Source organism: Rattus norvegicus, chromosome X, assembly GCF_021556685.1.
Source record: "Rattus norvegicus strain SHRSP/BbbUtx chromosome X, alternate assembly SHRSP_T2T, whole genome shotgun sequence".
Taxonomy (NCBI): domain Eukaryota; kingdom Metazoa; phylum Chordata; class Mammalia; order Rodentia; family Muridae; genus Rattus; species Rattus norvegicus.
This window is the reverse complement of record NC_141554.1, coordinates 120,366,649-120,383,631: the sequence shown is the minus strand read 5'-3', so window position 1 is coordinate 120,383,631 and position 16,983 is coordinate 120,366,649. Positions and strand designations below refer to the sequence as shown.

Genomic DNA, 16,983 nt, shown 5'->3' with positions numbered 1-16,983 from the left:
TCGATTCTCGATCTTAGAGCATAAGTCATTGGTGTTTTGTTCAGGAAATTTTTTTCCAGTGCCTATTTAATGGTCCTTTGAGCTGGGAGTCTTCACTGTCTTCTATACCTATGATCCTTAGGTTTGATCTTCTCATTGAATCCTGGATTTCCTGATGGTTTTGGACCAGTAGCTTTTTCCATTTTACATTATCTTTGACAGTTTTGTCGATGATTTCTATGGAATCTTCTGCTCCTCAGATTCTCTCTTCTATCTCTTGTATTCTGTTGGTGATGCTTGTATCTACGGCTCCTTGTCTCTTCCTTTGGTTTTCTATATCCAAGGCTGTTTCCCTCTGTTTCCCTGTGTCCTTTCTTTATTGCTTCTATTTCCATTTTTAATTCCTTCACCTGTTTGTGTTTTCCTGTTATTCTTTCAGGTATTTTTTTTAAGAATGTCTCCTTTATTTTTTTAATCCCTTTTAATTCTAAAGTCAAATTCTTCCCCATTTTCTTTTTTTTTCTTTTTCTTTTATTAACTTGAGTATTTCTTATATACATTTCGAGTGTTATTCCCTTTCCCATTTGTATCCATTTCACCTCCATTTGTTATCTAATTTCTCTGGGCAGGACATCCAGTACAATACTGAATAGGTAGGGAGAGAGTGGGCAGCCTTGTCTAGTCCTTGATTTTACTGGGATTGCTTCAATTTCTCACCATTTAGTTTGATTTTGGCTACTGATTTGCTGTATATTTCTTTACAATGTTTAGATACCAGCCTTGAATTACTGATTGTTCCAATACTTTTAACACGAAGGGGTGTTGAATTTTGTCAAATGCTTTCTCAGCATCTAATGAGATGATCATGTAGCTTTTTTCCTTAGGCTTTGTTTATATAGTGGAATAGGTTGATGGATTTCCACATATTGAACCATACCTGAATCCCTGGGATGAAGTCTACTTGATCATGATGAATGATCATTTTGATGTGTTCTTAGATTCAGTTCAGGAGAATTTTATTGCATATTTTTACATCGATATTCATGAGGAAAATTGGTCTGAAGTTCCCTTTCTTTGTTGAATCCTTGTGTGGCTTAGGGATAAGCACAATTGTGGCTTCATGGAAAGAATTGGATAGTGTTCCTTCTGTTTCTATTTTGTGGAATATTTTGGACAGTATTGGTATGAGGTCTTCTATGAAGGACTGAGAGAATTCTCCACTAAACCCATCTAGTCCTGGGTTCTCTTTTGTTGGGAGACTTTTAATAACTACTTCTATTTCTTTAGGAGTTATGGGGTTGTTTAGATGGTTTATCTGTTCCTGATTTGACTTTGTTACCTCGTATTTCTCTACAGAATTGCCCATTTCCTACAGCTTTTCACGTTTTGTTTAATATAGGCTTTTGTAGTAGGATCTGATGACTCTTTTGAATTTCCTCAGATTCTTTCGTTTTATCTCCCTTTTCATTTCTGATTTTGTTAATTTGGACACACTCTCTGTGCTCTCTGGTTAGTCTGCCTAAGGGTTTACCTATCTTGTTGATTTTCTCAATGAACCAGCTCCTAGTTTTGTTGATTCTTTGTATAGTCCTTTTTGTTTCTACTTGGTTGATTTCAGCCCTCAGTTTGACTATTTCCTGCCTTCTACTCCTCTTGGTGTATTTGCTTCCTTTTGTTCTAGAGTTTGAGGTGTGCTGTCAAGCTGCTAATGTATGCTCTCTCCTGTTTCTTTTTGGAGGCACTCATAGCTATGTGATTTCCTCTTAACACTGCTTTCATTGTGTCCCATAAGTATGGGTATGTTTTGCCTTCATTTTCTTTAAATTCTGAAAAATCTTTCATTTCTTTCTTTATTTCTTCCTTGACCAAGTTATCATTGAATAGAGCATGGTTCAACTTCCATGTATATGTGGGCTTTCTGCCATTTTTGTTGTTATTGAAGACCAGCATTAGTCCATGGTGATCTGATAGGATGCATGAAATTATTTCAGCCTTCTAGTATCTGTTGAGCCCTGTTTGTTGACCAATGATATGGTCAATTTTGGAGAAGGCACCGTGACATAATAGAAGAAGATATATTCATTTGTTTTACGAAGAAATGTTCTATAGATATCTGTTAAATCCATTTGGTTGATAACTTTTGTTAGTTTCTCTATGTCTCTGCTTAGTTTGTGTTTCCATGATCTGTCCATTGTTTTGAAAATTCCCACTATTATTGTGTGAGGTGCAATGTGTACTTTGAGCTTTAGTAATTGTTTTTATGAATGTAGGTGCCCTTGCATTTGGAGCATAGATGTTCAGAATTGAGAGTTAATATTAGTAGATTTTTTTGATGAGTATTAAGTGTCCTTCTTTATCTTTTTTGATAACTTTTGGTTGAAGGTTGACTTTATTTGATATTAGAATGGCTACTACAGCTTGTTTCTTGGGAGCATTTGCTTGGGAAATGTTTTCCCATCCTTTTACTCTGAGAGAGTATCTGTCAGTGAGGTGCATTTCCTTTATGCAGCAAAATTCTGGTTCCTCTTTATATATCCAGTCTGTTAGTCTATGTCTTTGTAGGAGAATTGAGTCAATTGATGTTAAGAGACTTTAAGGATTAGTGACTCTTTCCTGTTATTTTTGTTGTTAGAGATGGAATTATGTTTCTGTGGCTATCTTCTTTTGAGTTCATTGCAAGAAGATGACTTTCTTGCTTTATTGAGGGTGAGGTTTTTCTGCTCATGTTGGAGTTTTCCATCTATTGTCCTTTGTTGGGCTGGACTCGTGGAAAGCTATTATTTGAATTTCATTTTGTCAGGAAATATCTTGGTTTCTCCATATATGTTAATTGAGAGTTTTGCTGGATCTCTTAGCCTGGGCTGGCATTTGTGCTCTCTTAGGGTCTGTATGCCATATGTTCAGGATCGTCTAGCTTTCATAGTCTCTGTTGAGAATTCAGGTGGAATTCTGATAGGTTTGCCTTTATATGTTGCTTGAACTTTTTCCCTTACTGCTTTTAATATTCTTTCTTTGTTTTGTGCATTTGGTGTTTTGACTATTATGTGACAGGAGGAATTTCTCTTCTGGTCCAATCTATTTGGAGCTCTGTAGGCTTCTTGTATGTTTATAGGCATCTCTTCCTTTAGATTAGGGAAGTTTTCTTCTATAATTTTGTTGAATTTATTTACTGGACCTTTGAGTTGGGAGTCTTCACTCTCTTCTATACCTATTATCCTTAGGTTTGATCTTCTCATTGTGTCCTGGATTTCCTGGATGTTTTGGCTTAGGAGCTTTTTGTGTTTTACATTATCTTTGATGGTTGTGTCAATGTTTCCTATGCTAACTTCTGCTCCTGAGATTCTCTCTTCTATCTCTTGTATTCTGTTGATTATGCTTGTATCTACGGCTCCTTTTCTCTTCCTTTGGTTTTCTATATCCAGGGTTGTCTCCCATTGTGCTTTCTTTATTGCTCCTATTTCCATTTTCAATTCTTTCACCTGTTTGGTTGTATTTTTCCTGTAATTCTTTCAAGGATTTTTGTGTTTCCTCTCTAAGGGCTTCTACTTGTTTACTTGTGTTTTCCTGCATTTCTCTAAGGGAGTTCTTTATGTCTTTCTTGGTCACAGAGACTGGCACTAAGGTAATATGAAATAAAGTCAAGTGTAAGTTACCCTTGGAACAAAGCAATGCTCTTGGGTATCCCATAGCTAGAGGACACATTTGAAGGTCCTATGAATATAGATGTAATGAATGAGAAACTCTTGGCCACCGGAGCCAAACCTGAGGTCTCAGTCATCATTGTTCCCTGGGACATACACCCTCAGCCAGGAAATGAGTGTATCTACAGCCCTTGTGGTTGAAGGAGAAAATTATAGACTCCTTTTGACCTACACCGACCTTCATGCAAGTGGACCTGATTCTGGCTTCTTCTTCTACTATTTTTTTTTACATGCAACAATGTCTTTTATTAGGCACAGAATTTTAAATGATCTCTTCAATTTTTCCATACATAGCAAAACTATGTGTGCCACTTAACTTACTGGAGTTGCCAAATACCTAGAGAAGGACACTTGTCCCCAACATGTTTAACCAGGAGGCAAGTTCATCTGCTGACCCCCAAGGACGTGGAGGTGAATATGATAGACAGACTGTCCCCGTCCTCACCTTCATTTACCACCACCTCATTCCAGCACTTCACGCCCAGATCTGCAGCATTTTTCCTGCCAACAATCATTAAATGTCCTAGAAGACTTTCGTCATCGTCATCTGCCACAGAAATCTGGGATATGTGCTTCTTGGGTATCACCAGAAAGGGTGTTGGTGCTTGAGGGGAAATGCCATGAAAAGCAACTAACTGATCGTCCTTGAAGATGATCTTGGTGGGGATTTTTTGCAGATGACCTTACCAAAGATCCTGTCACCACCGGGCTGGGCCACGTGAGTCTTGGCAATCTAGTCAGCCATCGAAGCCCGTCTCTGTCCTTCCCATGCTACAGCCTGATTCTGGCTTCTACAGAGGGAATGACACAAGGCTTACCCAGCTGGAGCCTCCTTAGCCAGAAAAAAAAGACTTAGTCACACGTTCAAAGAAATGAAAAGTTGGAGAGTCTTTCCACTACATGAGTACTTGAGACTACCTTGGGCAAATGGTGAAGGTCTGCAGTAGGGTTAGTCATAGCAGGGAGGTCTGACATTCTCTTCAATGAACTAAAAGAATTGGTTTAGTTGGTAACTTGGGAAGAGAGAAAGCACTGGGTCCCTTATGAGAAAGAGAAAACTTTGAGACCTGGTTATGCAAAGGTAAAGCCCCCTCCAAATTTAAGGTTACCTTGAGACTTCCGTTATTCAAACAAAATAGAATGTAGCCATCTTCCTTGATAGAATATGTCTGTAAGGGGTTCTTCACTGTATCACAATTGAACCTACAGTTTACCTTGAACTGAAGAAGAAACCTGGGAAACATTAGGAAAATTATCTGAGGCTCAGTCCATAATATCAGGAAGTTGTGTGGGGTTCCTGACCCTAAATGAGCGTCTAAACCTGCAATGGACAAACTGGAATGATCTGAAGCTACCTTTGCATCAGTGAGAAGATATGATGCCTCCTTAATCAAAGGTAGAAGGAGTGAGTAACCTTGGGAAGAGAAGAGCAAAAATATAATTGCTTACCATAGCTCATGAGGTCCTAGCATTGCCTCACCTTGTAACTGTTCATCATAGTTTAGTGTATCCATATCTTTAGCTGAATCTGCAAGAGAATAAATATAGATTCCATGATTCATAAACAGCTGAGCGTGTCCTCAGCATGATTGCCTCCTAAAGAACTGTGTTCAACCAACCAGAACTGAGCCAGACTGATGACTTCATGCCATGTCATGTGACTTGACTCAAGGAAATGGCATAAGGTTGCCAGATTTGCTTCCTCTTCTTGATTTCTGTGAACTTTGACCACAGGGAGCAATGCTCCTTGGTCAGAGGTAAAATATCCCATGGGCCCCTAAGCAGAGGGATGGTTCTGAGAGATCATTGGGTCAAAGGGGTAACTTTAAGGCCTCAATCATCAGAGGAAGAAAACTACCAAAGTTTTGAAAGTAGAAAGGCCTCAAAGCTGTTGGACAGCAGGGGAGTATCCCTGTTTACCTTCTGTAGATAAGGATGGTCCAGGCACTCCAGTCCTCCATATCTTCAGAGGACTCATGAAAATTCTTATCTCTGAGAACTCTACGGCAGATTGACAGCAATCTGAGGTTTCTACTGAGACATTGGGTCAAAGTCCCTAGATCTGTTCCCTATTTACACTTATAATAAGCCACAAAGGTGTTGAGTGTGTGTTGCAGTGGTCTTTCTGGTGAAACGCTTACATAGATGGCCTTGGATCCAGGCTGGGGTTTTTATTCATCAGCCATGGGACTTGAATCCAGAGTTCTCGGAGGTTTTTGATGGTTAAAGGTATATTTCCTAACCAATAAGTTCTGAGGAAGAAGTTATAGCTTCTCTTATTTGAATGGTAGGCCTGAGTCAGCCATGAACAAAGAGAGAATCTCCTATGCATTCTTAGTCACAGGATTCAGTCTCAGGCACACTATAGCAGAGGCTGAATGAGACACACTCCTCAGTCACAAGGTCAGTTCTATAGCTTGCTTCATCAGAGGGGCATGTCTCAGACCCCTCCAGTGGAGACAGAGGAGAATGAAGTGTTTTATTCTAGGGCAGCTGAATCCTTTGTGAAAACATTAAAGTCAGGGGCCACTATGGTTAGAGGAAAGAAGCCTAAGGCCCTCTTCAGAGGATATTCCAACTGGGTGTCAGGCCCCTTGAAGTCATGGAATAGTTTACTTCTGAGGGGGCATGAATTGTTGAGTTATTAGCTGGAGGAATAAATTTTCCTGGCTCTAGAAGGGCAGGTCTGAGTCCCTATTGTTATTTCATTAATTCTGTTGCATGCTGATATTAAAAGGGCTATATTTGTGTCTTTCTTAGGACTTTGTTGAGGTCTAAAGTCCTTTGCTTATTGTGTCATATGTCTGAGGACCTCTTCAATCATTGAAAACCTATGTGACACCTTTGTTCTAAAGTGGTAAGTCTGAGGTAAATTTGAGCAATTAATAAATGTCTGAGGTGGTTGAACAGTGAAAGACCCTCGTTCCTGGTTGAGGAGGTTTGAAAACCTGGTGACCCTGAGGGATGGTAGGCATTTCACCTGACCCCAGGGAAACCAGGCAGGTCACTAGCCCAAAGCCCATCCATAGATTTGTGACCATCAGTCATATAAAGATGACACCCCAAGCACCTTAATAGGTAGAGGAGATGACCACAGGTCAGGAAGGCTCAAGACAAATCTCTATTATAATGGAGTACCTAAAGTCCTGGAGACTTAGCCAATGAATTTCCCTTCCCAGACACTCCTCCCTGCAAAAGGTATTTAATCTCATGCCCACTCTGAGAAGTGGAGAACGGTTTTACTCATCCACCTTCTTCCATGACAGTAGACCCGCTGAAAACATGGACTGCCTCTTTTCACTGGGATCTGCTGTGGGGAGCCACAGAGAAGGCCAAAGTCTCTCCCCACAGGACTAGCTGAAGCTCCACCATTTCTCCTTCAGCCCCAGTCTAGATCCAGCCCCACGGGCCCCCATTCCATTCTCAGCTCTTTGGCAGCATCCCAGCAGTGCCTGGACGCCCAAGAGCCTGAGAAACAGACAGCCTCCTTGCAGGCCCGGGGAAATCCCGATCCAGCTCAGGCTGTGTCTTGCTCTCAGACTGCACTTTCCCCACCCCAGAGCAGTGTCCCACAGCCTAACACACGCTCGGCAGATACCCCAATTAATCCTACAACTGGCGTCCAATGTGGAACCCCATGACCCTAGGATTAAGAGTCTCATGCTGTACCAACTGAGCTAGCCAGGCACTGGTGACTGCTGTAGGGTTAATGGTGAGGTCCTGCGTCAGTTCTGCCACAAGGCTTGGGTTGCATGGAAGGCAAGACAGAGGAAGTTTGATGGCACTTACCCCATGCCACAGCCAGGTGAATACCTGGCAGTGGGAAGCTGCAAGACACTGCTCTGTGGATGGGGAAGTGCTCTCTGAGACATGGGACACAGCCAGAGTTGGGTCAGGGGTCCCAGTCCTGCAATAAGCCTGGGGTCATCTGGTTCTTAGGCTCTTGAAGGGGCATCCAGGTGCTGCTGGGATGACACAGAAGAGGGGAGTATGGAATGGGGTCCCACAGAGCTGAATCTAGCCCGGGGCCAAGGAGGAAAAGGAGGAGTTCTGGCTGGTCCCGTGGGAAGAGTATTTGGCTTGACTGCGGGTGCCTCTGGGATCACAGGGAGGCTTTCTTCAGAACATTAGATGGTGGCTTTATAGGCTAAGGCCTTCTCTGTGGCTTCCCATGGCAGGTCACAATGAAAAGAGGCAGTCCATGTTTTCAGCGAGTTTAATGTCATAGCAGAAGGTGGATGAGTAAAACCGTTTTCCACTTCTCAGAGAGGGCATGAGATTAAATACCTTTTGCAGGAAGGAGTGTGTGGGAAGGGAAATTCATTGGCTAAAAGCTTCTAGGCCTTAATGTACCTCATTACAATGGAGATCCGTCTTAAGCCTAACTGACCTATGCTCAAGTACTCTATTTGTGAAGGGACTTGGGTCGTTGCCCTTAAGTGACTAATGGTCACAAATCTATAGAGGACTGCAGGCTAGTGACTGGCTTGGTTTCCTGGGAGTCAGGCAAAATGCATACCATTCCTCATAGTTACCTGGGTTTCAAACCTCCTCCACTGGGAACCAGGGTCTTTCACTCTCCCACATGAGTTTTCTTAGTTCTTGAAAGAACTGTAGGTTAATGTTCCTATGAACACTGTGGAGTTTCTGACACATTTGATGTTGACAGGGTATATCTGAAACCCCCGTCAGTTACTGGTGAAAGTTGTGAAACTCAATGGTTCTACACAGGTAAGATTAAGGTCACTTCGGCTATTCTGAGAGATCTTAGGATCCCTGGTTCAGGTCCATACACTAGTTTAGAAAATGTGTGGTTCTTAAGCAGTCGGTCTGAATCCTTCTGGAGAATGACTGGAGTGCCCTTGACTTCCTGGTTTAGACAGGATATGCCTGAAGACTCCTTGAGCCCTTGAGAATGATTTGCTCTCCACTTCAGGTATTGGGGAAAGTGTGAATCTCCATGGTTCTGAAGGAATAAATCTGAGGCCTCTGTGTCAAAAACACAACTTGGAGGACGCATTGACAGAATGAGAATGCTGGGGTATCTAAAAACAAACTATTATGGATCCCATCCTTTAGAGGCAGAAAGTCTCATACTATGTTGGGGAAAGCAGAAATGCCAAAGACTGTTGTACCAGGGAAGATCAGAGTCAGATTGGAGAGTAGAGAAGGCCTGAGTATTTCCTTATCCAGGCTTCGTGGGAACCTAGGACCTCCATTTCATGCAGGGTGACCAACAGTGTAATCAATCTCCATCATTCTAGGAGGCAGTTCATGCTAGGTCTCCTGATAAATCAGCTGCCTACTTCTGAGCATGACTGGCTTTCTCATTTTTGCTGACCAACTTTAAGGTCTATATCCTGGGTCTATGGCTCTGCTTTCTACTCTTAGGCACTAGGACCTCAGGCACCAGGACCTGTTCTTTGAACAGAGGTTATAAGGACACAGGGTCATAATAAGATGCACTCTGTGCACCTTAGATCAAGGGAGTCGATTTGTCACCAATTAGGTGACATAAAGTAGGTCTCGGTCCACAGTGGTCAATGGAAGCACATATTATTCTCCATGAGGAGCAAATTGTATAGCATGCTCTCCCGGCTACAACTTGTGATCTACTCTTAATCAGAAGGAGAATACTTGCTGTGCTTTTAATCAGAGGGTCCTATCTGATGCTTCAATGTGGATCTGAGGCAGCTAGGAGTAGAAGTTGTAAGTTTGATAGATGGTTGATGAGAATAAAAAGTTCTAAACTCCTGTTGTTCAAATTTGGCGTAGCGTGGGAAAACATGAGGTTGGCTTGTGGATAAATAGAACAGAAAGTGCCATGGTAAGAAAGTGTTGGGCCCAGGCCAGAATCTTGAGATGGACTGCCTTAGAGGTCCCATTTCCAGACTGGGGAGCTCTGGTAAGTTGAAGGCTACCTAGGGCAGAACTTGAAGGTCTCATCCACTCTTGATTAGAGGACATATTTCTGCAGTCTGAAGAATGTCTGAGCTGCCTTTTTGAAAAAGAGGTTGGTTTGCCACTCTCATGTTCTAAATGGGAACCTTGCATGTCCCTTTCATTAGAAGAACGCTTTTCTGATGTGGTTTTGGTAGATTAGGAAGGTCTGTGATTGCCTTGTCTAGTCAGCCACCTTGATCTGTGATTCCCAGTCTCCAACTCTCCAAAGTGTCAGTGAGCAGGTACACTCTCTCAATGGTGATTGGGTACTGGGGATCTGAATTCTTGTCCTCATATTTGTGTGGCAAGTGCTTTATCCACTCAACTATCTCCCAGTTACTATTATTTTCTTATTAGGAATTGTCTTTTATTTCCTTTATTTCTTTCTCAGCAAGTTCATTGTTGGCATATATCAAAGTTGTTGATTTTTTTTTTCCGGAGCTGGGGACCGAACCCAGGACCTTGCGCTTCCTAGGCAAGTGCTCTACCACTGAGCCAAATCCCCAACCCCAAAGTTGTTGATTTTTATAGGATATTTTATACACATTTGAAATGTTAATTCCTTTCTCAAATTCCTGTCCATAAGCCACCTATCCCATCCCCTCCCCTTCTGTAAAGGTGTTCAAGCTTGCCAACCACCCTTGTTTCCTGCCTCTCCAACCTGACATTACCCTACACTGGGGGGCGGAGCGTCAGCCTTGGCAGGATCAAGGGCTTCTCCTCCCATTGGTGCCATCCTCTGCTACATATGCAGCTGGAGACATGGGTCTGTCCATGTGTAGTCTTTGGGTGGTGGTTTAGTGCCTGGGAGCACTGGTTGGTATTGTTGTTCCTATGGGGTTGCAAACCCATTCATCTCCTTCAGTCCTTTCTCTAACTCCTCCACCAGGGACCCAGTTCCCAGTTCAATGGTTTGCTGCTTGCAGTCACCTCTATATTCGTCATGGTCTGGCTGAGCCTCTCAGGAGACAGATGTATCAGGCTCCTGTCAGCACGTACTTCTTGGCTTCATCAATATTGTGTAGTTTTGGTGACTGTATATATATGGGCTGGAACCCCAGGTGCAGCAGGCTCTAAATGACTGTTCCTTCAGTCTCTGCTCCAGTCTTTCTCCCCATATCCCCTCCTATGAATATTTTTCTTCCCCATTTTAAGAAGGACTGAAGGATCAGCACTTTGGTCATCCTTCTTCTTGAGCTTCATGTGGTCTGTGGATTGTATCTTGGTAATTCTAGCTTTCGGGCTAATATCCACTTATAAGTGAGTGCCTACCAAGGGTGTTTTGTTGTGATCCGGTTACCTCACTCAGGATGATATTTTCTAGTTCATCCATTTACCTATGAATTTCATGGAGTCATTGTTTGCAAATATTGTGCCTTCATTTTCATTAAATTCTAAAATGTCTTTAATTTCTTTCTTATTTCTTCCTTTATCAAGTTTTCAATGAGTACAGAATTGTTCAACTTCCATATATATGTGGAGTTTTTGACAATTTTTTTGTTATTGAAGACCAGCCTTAGTCCATGGTGATCTGATAGGATGCATGGGTTTATTTCAATGTTCTTGTATCTGTTGAGGCCTGTTTTGTGCCCGATTATACGGTCAATTTTAGGGAAGGTACCATGAGATGCTGAGAAGAAGTTATTTTCTTTTGTTTTAGGATGAAATTTTCTATAGATAACTGTTAAAACCATTTTGTTTGTAATTTCTGTTAGTTTCTCTATGTCCCTGTTTAGTTTCTGTTTCCATGATCTGTCCATTGATGAGAGTGGGGTGTTGAAATCTCCCACTATTATCCTGTGAGGTACAATGTGTGCTTTGAGCTTTAGTAAGGTTTCTTTTATGAATGTAGGTGCCCTTGCATTTGGAGCATAGATATTTAGGATTGAGAGTTCATTTTGGTGGATTTTTCCTTGGATGAATATGAAGTGTCCTCCCTTATGTTTTTTGATAACTTTTGGTTGAAAGTAGATTTTATTCAATATTAGAATGGCTACTCCAGCTTGTTTCTTCATACCATTTGCTTAGAAAATTATTTTCCAGCCTTTTAGTCTGAGATAGTCTCTGTCTTTGTCACTGAGGTGTGTTTCCTATAGGCAGCAAAATTCTGGATCCTCTTTATGTATCCAGTCTGTTAGTCTATGTCTTTTTATTGAGGAATTGAGTCCATTGATGTTAAGAGAGATTAAGGGATAGTGATTGTTGTTTCCTGGTATTTTTGTTGTTAGAGGTGGAATTATGTTTGTGTGCCTCTCTTCTTTTGGTTTCGTTGCAAGGAGACTACTTTATTTCTTTTTTCTGGGGTGTAGTTTCCCTCCTTGTGATGGAGTTTTCCATCTATTATCCTTTGTAGGGCTGGATTTATAGAAAGATATTGTATAAATTTGGTTTTGTCATAGAATGTCTTGGCTTTTCCATCTATGTTAATTGGGTGTTTTGCTGGATATAATATCCTGGGCTGGCATTTGTGTTCTCTTAGGGTCTGTATGACATCTGTCCAGAATCGTACTGTTTTCATAGTCTCTGGTGAGAACTCTGGTATAATTCTGATAGGTCTGCCTTTATATGTTACTTGACCTTTTTCCCCCTTACTGCTTTTAATACTCTTCCTTTGTTTTGTGTGTTTGGTGTTTTGATTATTGTGTGATGGGAGAAATGTCTTTTGTGGTCCAATCTAGTTGGAATTCTGTGAGCTTGCTATATGTTTATGGGCATCTCTTTAGGTTAGGGAGTTTTTCTTCTATAATTTTATGAAGATATTTACTGGTCCTTTAATTTGGGAGTCTTCACTCTCTTCTATACCTATTATCCTTAGGTTTGATCTTCTCATTGTGTCCTGGATTTCCTGTATGTTTTGGGTTAGGAGCTTTTTGCATTTTACATTATCTTTGATGGTTGTGTCAATGTTTTCTATGGTGTATTCTGCCCCTGAGATTCTCTCTTCTATCCCTTGTATTCTGTCGGTGATGCTTGTATCTATAACTCCTGATCTCTTCCCTAGGTTTTCTATCTCCAGGGTTGTCTCCCTTTGTGATTTCTCTATTGTTTCTATTTCCATTTTTAAATCCTGGATGGTTTTATTCAATTCCTTCACCGGTTTGGTTGTGTTTTCCTGTAATTCTTTAAGGGATTTTTGTGTTTCCTCCTTAAGGGCTTCTACTTCTTTACCTGTGTTGTCCTATATTGCTTTAAGGCTGTTATTTATTTCCTTCTTAAAGTCCTCTGTCATCATCATGATCAAATGTGATTTAAAATTCAAATCTTGCTTTTCTGGTGTGTTGGGATATCCAGTATTTGCTTTGGTGGGAGTACTGGGCTCTGATGATACCAAGTAGTCTTAGTTTCTGTTGCTTAGGGTCCTGCACTTGCCTCTGGCCATCAGTATGTCTCTGGTGTTAGCTTGCATTGCTATCTCTGGCAGCGGTTTGACCTTCCTGTAAGCCTGTGCTGGCATTCCTGGAGACCAGCTTTCTCTCATCTCAAACAAGAAGCAGGAAGACGAGAGAGAAAACTTGAAATGCTGTGATTCTTATAGCTTTCAAAACATGCCCCTAGTGACATACCTTCTTTAGCAAGGCCATACCTCTAAGACTCCCCCAAACAGCCACCAACAGGGGACCAAGTATCCAAATGCCAGAGAACAGGGGAGACAGATCATTCAAACACCACTGACAACTATTGAAGGAAGAAAGAAACTAGCCAGTGGAAGTCATGGGATCTGGGATGTCAATACAGCAGGTTGAACAATATGGAAAAAGGGAGGCTAGAGAGATGTCTTAGCAGCTGAAGGAACTGGCTGCTCTTCCAGAGGAGCTGTGTTCAACCTCCAGATCCACATGCTGTATGCATACATCTTTGCAGACTACTTTTAATAAAGCTTCAACCTCTCCTCCAGATCACCACCCAACAGAGGTAGTGGAAGAGAAAATGTATTAGGTTAGAGGGGAAGTGGACCTAGTCAGCAATAGTTCTTTGGGGGTGAGCCCGATGTTCTTGGACAGCAGTTCAGTCCCATAGCAAACACTGGAATGTTTGCCTAAGAGGACTCAGCAGCTGCAGACCAGTCCTCTCAGCAGGCAGACACCAGGCATGAACCTGCAGTGCAGTCAGTCCTTTCAGCAAGCAGACACCAGGCAGCTGGAGTGTAATCCTGAGGAAACCGACAGGTTCACCAACTGACCTGAGGCAAGGCCACAGAAGGGGCAAGCTGCCTCAGGAACCACAGGAGCAGTTCTTGGGCTAGTTTCTCTCAATGTCAGAGTTATCACGAGTTGAGCTCAACAATGTTATATGAGGCAAACCAATACATGCAGGTTGGTAGCAAATAGTGAAGCAATGCAAACCAAACCATTGAGCTGCCACTGCTAACCTGTGAACTGAACTGTGTTCCAGACAACACAGACAGGAGTTGCTGGATGGTAGGCTAAAAAGGGAGATTAGAGTGTTAAAAATCATTAAAAATAGGTTTTGACATTCTAATATTGTTCATCATGTGATACTGTTAATGTACTACTTCCACCTCCTTCCATGGTACCTGGCTTTTATTTTTAAATCTCAATAAAAGCTGAAAAATTTCTTCTTTGGAAAAAAATAGGTTTTGATAAAATTAAATTACACCTCCTAATGATTTTTTCAAGTATAATATTCTTCAGTGTTTGTTTTTTAAATAAACTTGGTATATTTCTTAAATGTTAGCTCATAGTTTGGCAGCTAGATAGCATTCCCTTTTTTTCCGCCTATGGCATGTTACTCTACCCATAATAATCTTATTTTCAGGGCGAAGTTCGGCGTGCGCTCCGCGGTGGAGGCTCCACTCCGCGCTCCTGCGCGAGGATCGCTGCCGCTCGGCTCCCCGGATACCACAGGGATGCTTTTCCCCTCGCGCTCCCTGGCGGGGTGGAAACAGCTGTGCCCACTGCCCTCGCCCGCGGTCGGGGAGGCCGGAGACGGGCAGAGCGTGGGGTAGCCGGAGAGCGCCTCGCCGAGGACGGCCGCCTGCCCACGGCGCCCCGCGGCCTCTGCCCGGCCTCCCACGCGCAGCCTCGGATCGCTGGGCTCCTGCTCGCACTTCTCTGATCTTCATCCTGTGCCCCCGTGGGTGCCTCCTCCTGTCAGCCCGCACTCTGGGCATTCCCTGGCAGCCCACGTCTCTTCGAAGCCGCCCTACGTCCCTGTCCCCAGCGTCCTGTGCCACCCAGCGTGCGAGCTCGTGGGCCTGCTCCTCCGCCTCGATAGAAACTCGCCCTCTTAATTTTTTTTTTCTTACGATGCCCCACCCTTGCGGACTCGAAACGACTACAAAAAGAACTGTTGGCTTTGCAGAATGACCCACCTCCTGGAATGACTTTAAATGAAAAGAGCGTTCAGAATTCAATCACCCAGTGGATCGTAGACATGGAAGGTGCACCAGGAACCTTATATGAAGGGGAAAAATTTCAACTTCTGTTTAAATTTAGTAGTCGATACCCTTTTGACTCTCCTCAGGTCATGTTTACTGGTGAAAATATTCCTGTTCATCCTCATGTGTATAGCAATGGTCATATCTGTTTATCCATCCTAACAGAAGACTGGTCCCCGGCGCTCTCAGTGCAATCGGTCTGTCTCAGCATTATCAGCATGCTTTCCAGCTGCAAAGAAAAGAGACGACCACCAGATAATTCCTTTTATGTGCGAACATGTAACAAGAATCCAAAGAAAACAAAATGGTGGTATCATGATGATACTTGTTGATGCCACTGTTCTCATCCTCGTAGCAGAAGATAGTCCTACTGAGAAAATGAGCACTTTGATCATTCAGTCTTTGAACTTTAACCTTTGACTGGAAGTGACCTATAGGCAATGAAGACTACTTCCTTTTACTGCATTTTTACTCGTGTGCATTCTGGGCGCATGTTGATCGCTGGTTCAGTCCAGGCAACTGACATGCTTTTATTAGTCATACAGTATTAATGCAGGTGTCAGGAAATGTCAAATATAATTCCATTTTTTTTATTTTTATTTTTTTAAGCTTTTGGAAAAGTTCCAGGTCCTCATGTATTGTGCAATAACAGTGACTTCCTCAGTGGTTTGGGGGCGTTCATTGCCGGCAATGGACGTTGTGAAAGAGTGAGTTTTCTTAACTCCTGCCACTCAGTGATTAATGCATGATAGGGCCTCTGAAATGAATTTACCGATTATTGTGGGATTATAAGGAAAGTGAGGGATCCAATGTTATATTGAAAGACACCCCAGCTGTTGATATTGGATTCTATGCACTGTGATCCTAAGGCTAACAGCATGAAAACATGCATCTTTAAAGGACCGTGAGAAAGATCATTGCATATTTATTTAATTGTTTATATCTGCTGTCAAATTGTTTTGACATGGAAAGTTTTCGAGGAACATTGGCAGAGAGGTACAATATGTTATCCCTATGGTGAAAATAAATTCATTTATTGTATATAATCCTCAATCTCTGAAGTAAAGGTGTGAATAATAGGGTATGAATGGTTTAACTAAGGCTTTGTTTTGGAAGTAAAAAAATAGCAGTGATGATTAAATTACTGCCATCCATCATTTGGGCCTGTTATTATTTTCCAAGTATATGACACTCTTACTTCCTGCTAGCCATCAGCATGAGCCCTGTTACCTAAACACTATTCATCTATTTATGTTTGGAAAAATCCATAAACATTTTTGTTTGTAATCTTGTTTCTTTTGTTATGTTTTCAGTTTGTTTTAATGTTACAATACTTTTTATTTATTTATTTTTTTTTATTAACTTGAGTATTTCTTATATACATTTCAAGTGTTATTCCCTTTCCCGGTTTCCGGGCAAAATCCCTCTCCCCCCTCCCCTTCCTTATGGGTGTTCCCCTCCCAACCCTCCCCCCATTGCCGCCCTCCCCCCATAGTCTAGTTCACTGGGGGTTCAGTCTTAGCAGGACCCAGGGCTTCCCCTTCCAATGGTGCTCTTACTAGGATATTCATTGCTACCTATGGGGTCAGAGTCCAGGGTCAGTCCATATATAGTCTTTAGGTAGTGGCTTAGTCCCTGGAAGCTCTGGTTGCTTGACATTGTTGTACTTTTGGGGTCTCGAGCCCCTTCAAGCTCTTCCAGTTCTTTCTCTGATTCCTTCAACGGGGGACCTATTCTCAGCTCAGTGGTTTGCTGCTGGCATTCGCCTCTGTATTTGCTGTATTCTGGCTGTGTCTCTCAGGAGCGAGCTACATCCGGCTCCTGTCGGTCTGCACTTCTTTGCTTCATCCATCTTGTCCAATTGGGTGGCTGTATATGTATGGGCCACCTGTGGGGCAGGCTCTGAATGGGTGTTCCTTCAGTCTCTGTTTTAATCTTTGCCTCTCCCTTCCCAGCCAAGGG

General features: G+C 42.3%; 2 pseudogenes; one reads left to right on the top strand and one right to left on the bottom strand.

The window, feature by feature from the left end:
• Window positions 1-3,945: 3,945 nt before the first annotated feature.
• On the bottom strand, window positions 3,946-4,425 carry Hint1-ps3 (histidine triad nucleotide binding protein 1, pseudogene 3; annotated as a pseudogene).
• A 5,079-nt stretch (window positions 4,426-9,504) lies between these two features.
• Ube2wl1 (ubiquitin-conjugating enzyme E2W like 1) lies at window positions 9,505-15,630 on the top strand (annotated as a pseudogene).
• Window positions 15,631-16,983: the final 1,353 nt, after the last annotated feature.